Source organism: Octodon degus, unplaced genomic scaffold (genome assembly GCF_000260255.1).
Source record: "Octodon degus isolate 3935 unplaced genomic scaffold, OctDeg1.0 scaffold00003, whole genome shotgun sequence".
Classification (NCBI taxonomy): Eukaryota; Metazoa; Chordata; class Mammalia; order Rodentia; family Octodontidae; genus Octodon; species Octodon degus.
This window is the reverse complement of record NW_004524579.1, coordinates 6,890,207-6,903,977: the sequence shown is the minus strand read 5'-3', so window position 1 is coordinate 6,903,977 and position 13,771 is coordinate 6,890,207. Positions and strand designations below refer to the sequence as shown.

The window sequence follows — 13,771 nt, the reverse complement described above, 5'->3', positions numbered from 1 at the left end:
ATGAGTCATAATCTGGACAATAACTTTAAACTAAATTTTTTGATAGAGGGCAATTATAGATAACACATTTTAAAAAGGAAATAAATGAGTCAAGAAAGATTCAGAAGACATACAGAGAACTCAGGAGTTAAAAAAGTGCTTTATGTGGCCGGCAAGATAGCTTAGCGGACTAAGTACCTGCTTGGGCAAATTCAGGGACTGGGGTTCAATCCCTGTACCACATGCTGTGCCAGCCCTGATCCTGGGTGTGCTGAGCAGGCAGTTGAGTCTGGGTGTGGTGTTGCATGCCTGTAATCCCAGCTCTGGGGAGGCTGAAAACAGGACTCACTATGAGTTCAAGCTGTGTAGTGAGACCCTGTACCAAATACATAAAAAAAGAAAGAAAGAAAGAAAGAAAGAAAGAAAGAAAGAAAGAAAAGAAAATGAAACTCTTTGCTAAAATGAATTGAGTTGTAGGGAGAAACAATTGAGACACTGAAAAGAAAAATACACCTAAAATCAAATCTAAATGATAGTAATAAGATTAAAATAAATTCTAGTGATCAAAGGTAACAGAGACAAAGCAGACAAGTGTAAGGTCATTCAGGATAATTGTGTGCAATTTTCACCAGCTGACTATAAAAGTGGAAACCAGAAATAGATGGATTTATGCCCAAAAAATCTGCATAAAAGGCTCAAGGACTGGAGACAGATGCAGGAAGAAAGAAGGTGGAGAGTCAGCATGTGGATGAGGCAGGAGCCCATCTTCCATCACTCACAGAACATCTCCCTGCATTCAAGAGGATTAGGTTGCTCTTTGAACAGGCCCAACTGGAGAGGCTAGGGGTGCAACCGCTCATACTCAGTAAGGGTCAGCATACAGAATGGTCAAACTTGGTATTTTCCCTCCTTTAGTGCAGATATGTTGGTTGCCGGGGTTACTGCTTGAAGGTGGGCAAACAGCCAATTCTCTTCTGCTAACAAATTTACTTCCTCTCACCCCACCAAATACACACTGAGGCTGAGAATGGGGAGTGCTCCAACTTAATTTCCTAGAGAGATTACCTAACAGCAAACTTCATAACTTGATGATTCTTGCCCATGGGCCAGACCTCTGTCCAGCTTTACACTGTGTCATTCTCAAACATGAATGGCATCCAACTTCTCAGCAATCCTGAAAACTAGAGGATAGAAAAGACATGCCCTTTTTTTTCCACTAAAAAATGTTTATCGAGCATGTACCATGTGCAACACATAATTTACCTGGAAGACACCTACACACGGAGCCATCCCACGCAGAGACCCTCACATGCACTGCCACCTCCAGCTCTCCTGCAGAGCCACAGCAGCACTGCAGCCCCCACTCCCCACCACCCGCTCCACAGCCCTATGTTCTGCACATGGGATGGTCCAGTCAAGAGCAGCAGGGACACCACTGACACATGATGCGTGAACGTCACGGCCACAGGCTACACAGGCTGCACTCATGTGTCTGAGGAAGCTAGAACTACACCTAGCTAGGAAGGACACTGAGCCACAACCACTTGCAGGCAGCAGTGTGGGCAGTGTAGAGCAGACACCTGGGGACACAGCCTACTCTAGAGGACAACACTGTGTAACAGCAGTAAGGGCTACTGCCTGTGGAGGGTCCTGATGCCACCTGCCAGGCTGGGAGGGGGTCAGGGTGGCACAGACAGGCATGGACTTCACATTGGGTGTGCTGGCAGCCCGATGCATCCTCATCCCTTGGGACACACCCTGCTTCCCAAGCAGCTTGTTGGTGGTCATCTCCAGATTGGAAAGACTTTCTCTCCAACTTTTTGAGACATGGGTCTTATCTAGAAGTCACAGCCCAGCTCAGAGTAACCGGCATGTGCCTTCTCCATACTGAGTTTCTTTGCAACACAACAGAACCTGTGACCACATCTTCCTTGTCAACTGAAACTGGGTCATCCATCATCAACAAGGTCAGCTTCCAGGGTATGGTGGGGTGCAGCGGGTCAGTGCTGAACGCCTGCTGTGGCTGGCGCTCCTCCAGGCCCTGCAAGTACACACTGATCCAAGTTGTGAAGCCCCGCAGGGTCCTGGACTTCTGGATGTCGCAGTGCAGCCCCCCACACATGGTCTCTACATCAGAGAGCTACACGGTTCTCATGTCCAACTGCAGTATAGGGCAGGGCTCAGAGAGACAGTCTTCTGGCTTCCAAATGTGATTATACTTGGGCTTTGAAAAAAACCTCCCTGATTCCTAAAGATTTGAGCACACTGAGGTTGAACTCGTAGGCATTGTCCCAGACGAGCACCTTGCTGTGGCAATCCTTGGCAGTACTGCAGGGCACCAGGTGCAGGGCAGTGGTGGTCGGCCAGATGACCCCCTCCTCCTTCAGCTATTCATCCTGGGAGTACAAGATGGATTCAACTATAAATTCAAACAGCAGGCAGGTCCCCATCTACTCGGGCACCAGTACATCTACTTTCTGAGGCAGCACCACGTCCTCTACCTTTTGCTGGAACACAGGGATGGCGTCGGCAAAGCTGTTCTGCATGACCAGCTGGCCTGTGTGCTGTGCCATCTCGCTGGCCTCCACAGCATATACTGCCTTGGGCCGTGCATGGTGTGCACAGAATAAGCTGATGATACCAGTAGCACAGCCAACATCCAGGGTGACCTTGTCCTTCAGGGATTCCTTATTCTGCAGAATGACACTGTGGTACTTTGCTGTCCGTGGCTGGTCTGCCAACATTTCCAAATGAAGTTTCAGAGTTCCGTAGCTGCCAAAGTACTCCTCATCCTGCCACGTGTCCTCAGGGTCATACTCTTCCACCTCTTCCCCGTGTGGTTCACTGGGATATACCCACAGCAGCTTGCCCACTCACCCCCCACCAGTCAGCTGTGGTTTGTCTCAGGATAAGAATTTTTCTCCCCTCAAAAAACTGAGCTGTGTCTCATCCGTGACAGCATAGTCTGCAATGGCCACAAATTCCCCTGGCTGTGGCTGCACTCTCTTGCAGGAGCTAGGCCTCGCCAGACCCCATGGGGGTCTCTTCCTGCTCCTTGTCCTTGTTTCTCCATTGAATTATAAGACTACACCATATAAGGGATGCCAGTCCCCACCTGGCACCCATGCCTTTTAATACTTAATAACTATGAAGCCAGAGATGTGTGTTTAGCCAAATGATCAGTTTACTAGAGGAACAGAACAGCCTTCTCCAGACAGTCGATGTCTCCAGTGTTTTTCTCCTGTGCTGTTTTGTCATAGCTAGCACAGCATGACCTCAGCAAGATGAGAACTAATCTAAGAGAGAAGACAGCATCAGACCTGAATCAGGAAATTCAAGGTAAGAGAGAAGAAAATGTCCTGCGTGTCAATGAAAGGAAAACTCGGGCTGATAACAGATTAAGAGAGTCAGTCAGCTAAGAGACAGCCAGAGAACTATACGAACTCTGTCTCCAAGAAAAACTAGAGGGTACTGATACATTTGAATAATTTGCATTTCTCCTGGAGATTTCAAGGATTCTAGGTATGTGCAAAGCTAAATACACAGAGAAAACTGTATAAACTTTACGTTCAATGTACAGAGTCTGTGTTTGGGTCAGCTGACTATGATGCATCCCTCCACTGAAAGGTTGGTTTAAGCTGGACTCCTGCAGGCTGGAGGTGCAGCTTAGCTCTACAGCACTTGCCTAGCGTGCACGAGGCCCTGGATTTGATGCCCAGCACAGTAAACACATGTTGGAAGCTGTTCTTTTGGGCTTAAAAGATCTGTCAATTTCTAAAGGAAGCAATTTGTATACGTTCTTCCTTCTAGATCTTATGCTTAGTGCTCTTCATACCGGAGATACTTTTCCTAAATATATTTAATTCATTCATTTAAGTTTTTGTTGAAATATTAATTTTTTTTAATCCATGGGAAAAAAATGTTCCCTGCCATTCTTTTATGTTAATTTCCTCTACTTTGTATCTTTTTTGGGGATAAAAATTCCTGACATTACATAATTTGTTTTTTACAGGGTTTGGGCTGGTTGTCTAGTGTACTGTTCTGAGCCCCTAGAAGTTGCCTGACATGTGCTAACTGCTCAATAAGGGGGTGAGATGAGTGAATGCAATGGATGGTAAGTTTCATAGGAGCAGAGCCCATCTTGTGTATTATTGTATGTTCAGGAGCCTACAGATATAGATACTGGGTGTAAGTGCATTAATTGAATGGATACATAAATAAATAAAATCCAGGCTAAGGGTTTGCTTAACTTTTTTTTTTTTTTTTTTTTTTTTTTGGTGGAACCAGGGATTGAACTCAGGACCTTGCATTTGCCAGGCAAGTGCTTATTCTATTCAGCTATCTCCCTGGTCCCCCTTTTCTTAACATTTTTAATAAAAAAACACTTTTACAACATATGGGGACTTCTCACAGTTAAATAAAAGTCTTCTTTCTTCTTCTTCTTCTTCTTTTTTTTTTTTTTAAGCAGAACTCAAGATGAGTTTTCCAGTATATTCTTCTCTCCTCCATTGCTGTAAGCTCTGAAGATATATGCTGTCTATATCTGAGGGAGCAAATCTAGGACAGCGTGATTCTTGACACAATCAAAAGGGGTTGAGTTTACCTTGGGATCAAGGTTGATTCCTGATCATTTTAGAGTTTTAGCTATAGCAAGCCCTCTGGTTCTGCTCCCTTGTTTATAAAAATGTAGAAAAAGGAGACAAATAGTTTTGGAAATTTTATGTGAATAACATAGCTGGGATTCTACTAAGCTTTCTTAAGGTCGTACGAGAAGCAGTGAATACTTCAGTGAGTCATCCTCGGAAGGTGTGGTTAGTAAGCACAGACGAGCTCTGCTGAGTGTGGTCGGGTGCACAGCAGTGAATGTGGGGTGGCGGTGGTGGCAGCGTTGGCTTTCTGACCTCTCTCGCCATAAATGCTCTGTAAGTCAATTTCATATTTCTCCTCAGTAAACACTTTCACTTGGCTTCTTCATAAAAATGTTTATAGAACATATGCGTTAGTAATCACAAAGAAGGAAAAGGAATTCAAAGTCAAGGTCAGGGAAAGCCTGACTGATACCATACACATTCTAATATTTTTAAGTGGCCAGGGTGTGTTCTGGGAGTTCCGCTTCTGATCATCCGTACTGGCAAGGCCAGGGACATGTTGCTCCTAAGCTGAAGACAAGATCTAACCTGCCTCTGGGAACCTTTCCATGGAGCCCCATTCTTGGGCTCGGTTAAACTGGGGATCAGTGGAAATGTGCTCTGAATCAGAAAGGAGTCCCAGGAATCAGAGAGAGAGAGAGAGAGAGAGAGAGAGAGAGAGAGAGAGAGAGAGAGAGAGAGAGAGAAAGATGGAGAAAGGGAGAGAGAAAAACGAGAGGGGGAGAGAAAAGAGAGTGGCTTTTGGACAACTTAACTAGCAGCATGACATACTTTTAAAGTAATATCTGCTTATTATTTTGATGTCCTGAGATCCAATTTTAGTCAGGATTCAGGGAAAAGCTATCTTTTAATTTTTGGTGACACAGTTGGGGCAACTGACTAAAGTAGCTCAAACCTGTCCTGCTGGAGGGTGGCTGTGTGCTCCGTACGGGCAACACATGGGGACCACGTGGAGTGGGAGCTGGGGTGGAGTCCACAGAAGAAGGAAGGGTCTCTACCATTGTGTGCCCAAGATGTGGCCACTTTTGTGTATGTAGGTAAAGGGGCCTTGGTGAGCCCCAGCCCAGCCCTGAAAGCGTTTGGAGAAGCATTGTTGGGATGGGAAAGGGTGAAGCCATAAGCCAAGTGCAAGTTCCCAGCTCTCTTCCCTTTCCTGCCTCAGCCTCAGTCAGACTACAAACATCCTATAAAGGTGACAATAGGAGAGAAGAAACCAAGCTCATGCAGACACAGACTACCAATTAATTTTTGACATGGGCACTATTAATAGAGTTACTACCAGGGAAGAGGGAGTCTTTTAATGGATGGTGTTGGCAAACCTGGAGATTTCATGCAAAATAGTAAAACTGGATCTTACACAAAAGTAAACTAATAATGGGTTAATAGCAGACATAAGATCCAAAATCATAAAGCTAGAAGAAAACAGAGAAGAAACTCTGTGACACTGGTCTGGGCCAGCTGGGCCGCACCTGTGGTTCACAGATGGACAGCTCTGACTTGCTGCACTGCACTGAGGAGGGGTTGTCTTGGGTCACATCAAAGTGTGTGTGTGTATTTGTGTGTTAGTGTATACAAGTAGCAAAGCCTTCGTGATTTTTAATCTTTTTATTATATGCAAGTATGTCCAATCTGTGGGCCACAGGTTGACAATGACTACTTTTGTTTTGGACAGGACACTGAAAGTACAGGCAACAAAATGAAAACAAGGTAGTGGGACTACTCAGACACTAAAATGCTCCTACACAGTAAGGGAAATAAGTAACAAAATAGAAAGGTGACTGATGGATTGGGGGAAAACATTTGCAGCCATAGATCTAATAATCAGTCAATATCTAGAATATACATAGAATTCCCACAACACAATAGCAACCAAGCAAATAACACAATCTAAAAACCTGCTGAAGACCTAAGGAGACATTTCTCAATAGAACACATAGATGGCTGTCAGATACAGCAAAAGGCATTCCGTCATCAGCAGCCAAGGAAATGACCTTCACCATCACAGTGAGGTGTCACCTCATGGCTTTAAGAATGGCTATCGCTGGAAAGAAGGGTTGGCCAGAAGGAAGAGGAAGGGGGACACCCACCCACTGCTGATGGAACCTAGGTTGGTCCAGCCCCTGGGGAAAGCAGGATGGAATTTCCTGGAGACATTAAAAGTCAAACTTCCACACGCTCTAGCAATTGCACTGCTCAGTATATATCCAGAGAAAATAAAATCAAATCGCTCTGTCAAAGTTCATTTACACTTGTGTGTTTATTGCTGCTTTATTCACAACACCAAAGATATAGAAACGGATTAAATATCAATCAACAAATGATTTATAAATGTGGTGTGCATAGGTGTCGTATGGGGCAAGAATGGAGTACTTTTTACCCTTTTTTATTTTTAATTTTTGTCTGTATTTGGCACAGGGTCTCATGTCGCAGCTTGGGCTCCTAGCGCTCCTCCTGTTTTCAGCCTCCACAGCGATGGCCTTACAAGTGTGCGCCACCATGCTCAGACTCTGGCCAGCTCAGCATACCCAGAGGCAGGGCTGGAGCAGCATGTGGTGCCCGGGATCAAACCCTGGTCCATGCACTTGCCTAAGAGATGCTTAGTCTGCGGAGCTATCTTGCCAGCTCTTTAGCCTTTAAAAAGCAGGAGTTTCTGTCATTTGCCATAAGATGGTTGGGTGAACCTTGAGGCATTATGTTAGAGGAAATAAACAGATGCAGGAAGACACACACTGTATTTTCTTAAATATATGTGAGTCTAAAGTCTAAAATATTTTTCTCTTTCAGGTTCTTACACTAAGGAGAAAATACAGTGTTTGCTCATGGGGATCTGAAGGGTACAGTAGATGCTAGGAAAAGGGAATTAACTTATTTCAAAGGAAAGAGCTACTGAGTGGAGAAGAAAGACAAGAGAGCGAGTGGGGGAAAGAAATTTATCTGTATGTGTAAGCAGGATGGCTTGGACAGCTGAACTGTGCATTTCTGCTCGTCTACGGAAAGAAGTTGGTAATGCTTTAGTTTGTTTCATCTCTCTTTTTCAATTATTTGTACTTTTTCTCTTCTTAATTTCTTATACATTTCTTTCTTCTTCAATTTTGCAGGCATATATCTGGTAATACGAATAATGGTTGGACGACAACGCTATGTATTACAACAAATACTGTGAAATTCATCTTACCTTGTTAAGTTAAATTCTGTATCACTTTTACTTTTTATATTTTAATTCTAATTTTTACTCTTTTAAAACATTTTTTAAAAAATGTTTAAAAAGGGGCCGGGGAGATAGCTCAGGGGAATAAGCGCTTCCCTGGCAAGTGCAAGGGCCTGAGTTCAATTCCTGGTTCCGAAAAAAAAAAAAGTTTAAGAAGTCTAAAATAGTTGACCTCATTAAATAAGGAGAAGAATGTGGTTACCATTTATTTGGTCTCTAGTTTTTGTGATGATTTTATGTTATTGTATTTTTACTATTATTGTAATTGTACATATTCATGGGTAGGGTAAGGTACTTCTGCACACATATATAATGCATATTGATCAAACCAAGATAACATTTTCATCTCATCATTGCTTTGTATTTTAGAGCCATTGAGCTCCCCTCTTTTAGTGATTCATAAAATATATCCTAGGTTATTGTGAACTACAGTCCCACTGCCATGTGGTAGACCACTAGTTTCTTATTTCTGTGTAGTTATGTTTTGGTACCTATCACACAGTCTTGCTCTATCCACCCCTTCTTTACATTTTATAACTTTGTAGCTTGCCTCAGCGTTTTGCTAACATAAGAGTAGATAAAAGATTCAGGAGAGAGGCAGCTGCACCAATTTCATCTAGAAGGATGTCAGGATTATAACTATTGAATGTATTTTAAAAGAATGATGGGGTATAAAAACTTAAAATGGTATTGTGATTAAACTATATGACAACCAAACCCAGATACTTTATTTTCCTATACCTAATAATCCCTTGGCTCTTTCTGCAGGAATGGCAGAAAATACCTGCTTTAACAAGAAATCATCACTGAAGAAAAATTAATTAATATCCTTTACTGCATAGTGATGTTTCAAGTGTTGACTTTATACATTTTCTAAATTAGTAAGAAAGAACTAGAAGAAAGCAACTCCAGACCTAAGAGGAGGTGCCTTGTGGTCTTGTCTGAGAGCCACTGTCCTCAGGCTGCAGCAGAATGGACAGCTGCTTCTTGGAGATGCAGCACTGCACAGAGCTGGAGGACAGAGCGGTGGGTTGCCACGGCCAATGCAGGGAAGTCACTAGTCAGACACGCACTGAAATGTATTTGTTCAGAAAAGCAGAATTGCAAAGGCATTGTCTCTTGAGATGATAAAGAGAAAATGAGCTTTCTTGGATGGCTGTTGTCCTCATATACCATGTCTAATAGGCCACTCAGGAGTCGTATGGGTGGGTGCTCACCACTTGTCCATCTCTACCGTCTTCACCCTCATCTGAGATCTCTTGGCTTAACCCTAAGACTCCTCTGGGCCCCTAGGGCATCTTCCAGTTTCCAATGTTAAGTTTCTATGAACTATTTTCATTGTGTTAATTGGAAGGACCTTCCAAAGCGTGAACCCCATCATGCATTCACACTATTTGAATCCTTCTAATAAGAGCGTGTGGCAGAAATGTGAATCTTACATAGCATGGCCTCTGCCTAATGGTCTGAATTTTATTACTATCCCTGTCATACCCTGTCACCAACCACCTCACTGCCAACACAAGGGGTCAGCCAGCTTCCTCTTGTCACTGAGATTCCCATTCTGATGCCTCCTCCTCAAAGAGGCCTGCCCTACCCATTCAGTCAAATCCACCAAGTCACATCAACACAGCATCCTATGTCTGCAGAGAACTCACTTCCTCCTGATCCCATGCCATCGTCCCTCGTCTCCCTGTCTGCTGATACGTACACCCTCACCTATCTGCTCCCATCCAGGATGGGCAGGCAGGACCTGTGACTTCTGACCAACAGAGCATGGAAGGTGGTGGGTTATCACCCCCACATTTAGGAAACAGACTATGGCCCAGGTGATGTGATGCCCCTCCAGTGCATGGGGTTCATTGTAAACAACTCCATCTTGCCAATCAGCTTGCTCTAGAGACTTGCTCTTTGTCAGACTGGAATCAGGCACTCCACTGTGAGCAGGGATACATGACAAGCCATGATAGATAGCTTCTATCAGTTGCTCAAAGCTCTGATATACCAGAAACTAAATACTGCCCAAAACTACACGAACCCATATCTCAGATAAGAACCCCCACTTCACCCACATCTGGACTGTTGGCTTGTGAGACCCTAATCAGAGGATCCACTTCAGTTATTCGGAACTTCTGACCTGTGGATTCTGTGGTATGACAAATATCTATTGCTTTGAGTTGTTAAATTTGTGGCATTTTGTTACACAATAGAAAAATATTACACAAATTTATTATCTCTAGCTCACCTGTCAGACTACACTAGAGTGCTAAAAAAATGCCTGTTATACAATGTTTAATACATATTTATGGAAGAAATGAAAAACAAATACATGGTGAAACATTTAAATGACAATGAAATTCCCAGCAAAACTCAATGTGCAAGGAGGGGAAACACATCAATGGGTAACAGAGTCGGCAAACGTTCTGTATCATAATGACCAGGGCTTCAACAGCAAGTCCGGGTAGACAATAGCGACAAGCAAGTCATTCCACCTCTGAAGTTGGCTCTGTGACCTCTTCAATTATAAAAATAGTACGAGGGGTCTGGCGAGATAACTCAGTGTGCTAAGTGCCTGCTTAGGCAAGCTTAGGCAAGTGCAGGGACTGGGGTTCAAGCCCTGGCACCACATGCCACGCCAGTCCTGCCCTCAGGGTAGGCTGAGCTGGCCACAGAGTTTGGGTGTGGTGGCACATGCTTGTAATTCTAGCACTGGGGAGGTTGAAAATAGGAGGATCACTATGAGTTTGAGCTGTGTAGTGAGACCTTGTAACAACCGAATACATTAAAAAAAATAGTATGAAAAAGATCATGGGAAGGGATTAAATAAAATAGTATTTAGTGCTTCAAGTATGGTATAACATGGCCACTCAAAGAATGGGCGATAAGTTCAAGTTTCACCTCCATTTTTTCATTTTTCTTTTAAAAATCAAAGTAGAAGTTGTAAATATCAGTGGCCCATGAAATTTTCAGCACTAGTTTGATGAGGACTTTGGAAGGAAAGAAAATGAGGTAAGATTGGATATAAAGAGGAAAGACAGGGAATACTTGTGGAATATCAAGCCATCTTAGAGAGGAAGATACAAAAATCAGAAACACAAAATTAAATTGTTCTAAAATAATATAGGATCTTAAAATCTGTCCTGCAAATCACCTTACTCAGGCCCTGTGATATGGCAGGCTCACTTGGTGCCTGAAGGTCATCATTCAGTAAGTATAATAACACGAGATCATGGTGCTCGTTTTATGAATGAGGAAGCTCAGAGATGTTCTGCAGCCTGCTTTCTCGGCACTCTTTTCCATGCCTTTCCTTGCCTTCATGTCACGGAGAACTATGTTCCTTTGCTCTCTGACTTGTGGGCCAATATGGCCAATGGAATATGTGGAATTTGCAGATGATCCCAAGATGGAAGGGGAGCATTTAGGCTATTTTACTTCAGCTTCTGGATACCAGGGCATCTTTAGGGGAAGCCATTTCTCCTTGTACCAGTTCCCACAAGGCAGGTCTCTCTCAACTATCTTAGCTCTGTGGGGCAGCCTCTATCATGGTTCTAGCCCTACTAAGCTTCTGGGTCCTGGAACATCACTTCATGAGGGTCCTTGCTGCCTTGAGATATAGAGCTGTGTCCTATTGTCACTGACCTCTTTAGATAACCTCTGATAGATGCCATAGCAATCTTACGATTTGGGCAACCAACTTCCTATTATTTCAGATTTATTTGAGAGGCCAAGAGTGGTTTCTACTACTTGACATAGAGTGTACTCAAATGCTTAATATAAAATTCAAAACTAAAATTCAAATAGTCTTTAAAATTTGTGCTCTTCGGATTGAAATCTAGCTCAGTAGCAGAACATTTATCTAGTATAAGAAAGGTCCTGGGTTAAATCCTCAGTGATACACACACACACACACACACACACACACACGCACACACACACATGCATACACACATACACTCACACATGTCCACACAGAATCACAGCACCTTTGCCTTTAACAACTAATAGATGAGGGACAAGTGGATAAGAAATTATCCACTCCAAAGGAAGAATGAATGTATTTCATGCAACTATCTGATAAGATTGCAGTATGCTTAAATAGCATTCATTGTAAAAAAAAATCTGCAGCTCTCAGGAATAAGCATTTTAAAAGTGGTCCAACAGTAGGTGAAAACATAAATAAAATGTGTTGTACACAGTGGTGTACTACTTTGCTATAAAGAAAGAAACATTTGATTACTTGTAGGAAAATGGGTGTGCCTGGAGACCAAAATGTTAAGTGAAGTAAAACAGATACTCAGCCTTTGATATTGGATGGTTTCTCTGATATGCAAAAACTTTAATAAATTAAAGAACAAAACAACCACAATAGGAGGCAGGGTGTTAGATCCTTTGCAAATGGGAAGGAGATCCAGAGAAAGGGAGAAAGGAAGGAGTGGGGTGGGGCATGCAAGCAGAATGAAGATTCGTTATGGATGTGCCCCTTGATGAAGTAATTGTTAGGTGCTACAAACATGCACTAGAAAAAATAGATTAAAAATAGTATCTATACTCTAACATCAATATTATTTAATAACATTCTTAAATTACAGCATTATACTATTAACATTATTATTGTATTGTTGATACTATAACATTGGATATTTCAAAAGATATACATCACTTATCCTTCCTCTTCTTAATATGACTAGTTGGGTTTACATATAAATATATGAGGCAAATTATTGCAGTCCCCTCAATACATTCACATTGCAAAAGTGAGCAATCACTATTCATTGTTGTTGTACCTCCAGGCCTCCTCTGGCACCTCTGCAATGAGCTACCAGTCTCAGTCCTTTCTGTTGTTTTTATGTTGAGACAGGATCTCACTAAGTTGCTAAATTGCCCCAGCTGGGCTTGAGCTTGTGACCCTCCTGCCTCAGCCTTCCTGAGGGCTGGCATCATGGGTATGAGCCATTGGGCCTGGCTCATATCTGCTCTTTGAGGTGATTTGACTTTTTGGCAATCACCAAACATAGTCCTGTTTCTGAATTGCTCCTATTATTTAAGCTGCATTGTGTTATAGGATACAACCAAACATTTTAGAATAAAAACTATACAGTCTGTTTTGTGATTTTAAAATTAGACCTACAAATAAATTTTGAAAGAAGTACTTTTCAAAACATTCCTATGCCATTTTTTTCAGCTTTCAGAAATAATTTCTTGATATAAATGTTCATATAATTAGATCCTGGTATAGTTGTTTTTAAAAAATTCTATAAAATTACCTAATCATGGTGCCTTAAGAAAAGAAATCCATAAGTCAGCATGTTCGGGTTCAAATTTCCAGATCTCCTCATAAATAACTATCTAGTGACACAATTAACATTTGTACTTTCTTTTTTCTTTTTAATATTCAAGACAGTTCTCACCACTCCTTAGTGTTTGCTTTTTTATATTAAGCAATTTGGATTTAAAGTTTTAACAGTTATTCTAGCATTTTACAGCTTTATATTGGGTATCATTTTGCCAAACATTTAACTTCTTTTAATTGTCTGTGTTCTTTATGATTCCTCAATTCATCTTACAGTTCAGTGAATCTGTTTTCTAAGAGCACGGTCGACTTGACACGGCAGTGGTTTGCTTCCAGGCTTTTGGTTGGCATTTCTGAGTCCTTTCCAGGGTCTTGTTGACTTGTGCACACTGCCTTGCTGAGTCATGAGCTTGTGGGGAGCTAGGGCACACTTCCCCTTCCTTCCTCCCATAAGGTAGGACCAGGGTGTAGGGTCACACTGTTAGGAGTCGCCTGAAATGTGGCTCAAATGATTTGGTTTATATTCCATAAATTGTTTTTATCTTTTTTTTTCTTTTTTTATTTTCAAAGTTTTATTGATAAACATATAGCAATGAGACAGTTTCAAATCAAATTGAAAGTACAGTTTCAACAAATAATACACTGCAT

General features: G+C 42.2%; 1 pseudogene; it reads right to left on the bottom strand.

Annotated features, from left to right (window-relative positions):
* Window positions 1-1,711: 1,711 nt before the first annotated feature.
* The window catches only part of LOC101575738, a 40,492-nt pseudogene continuing 28,432 nt past the window's right edge, over window positions 1,712-13,771 (bottom strand).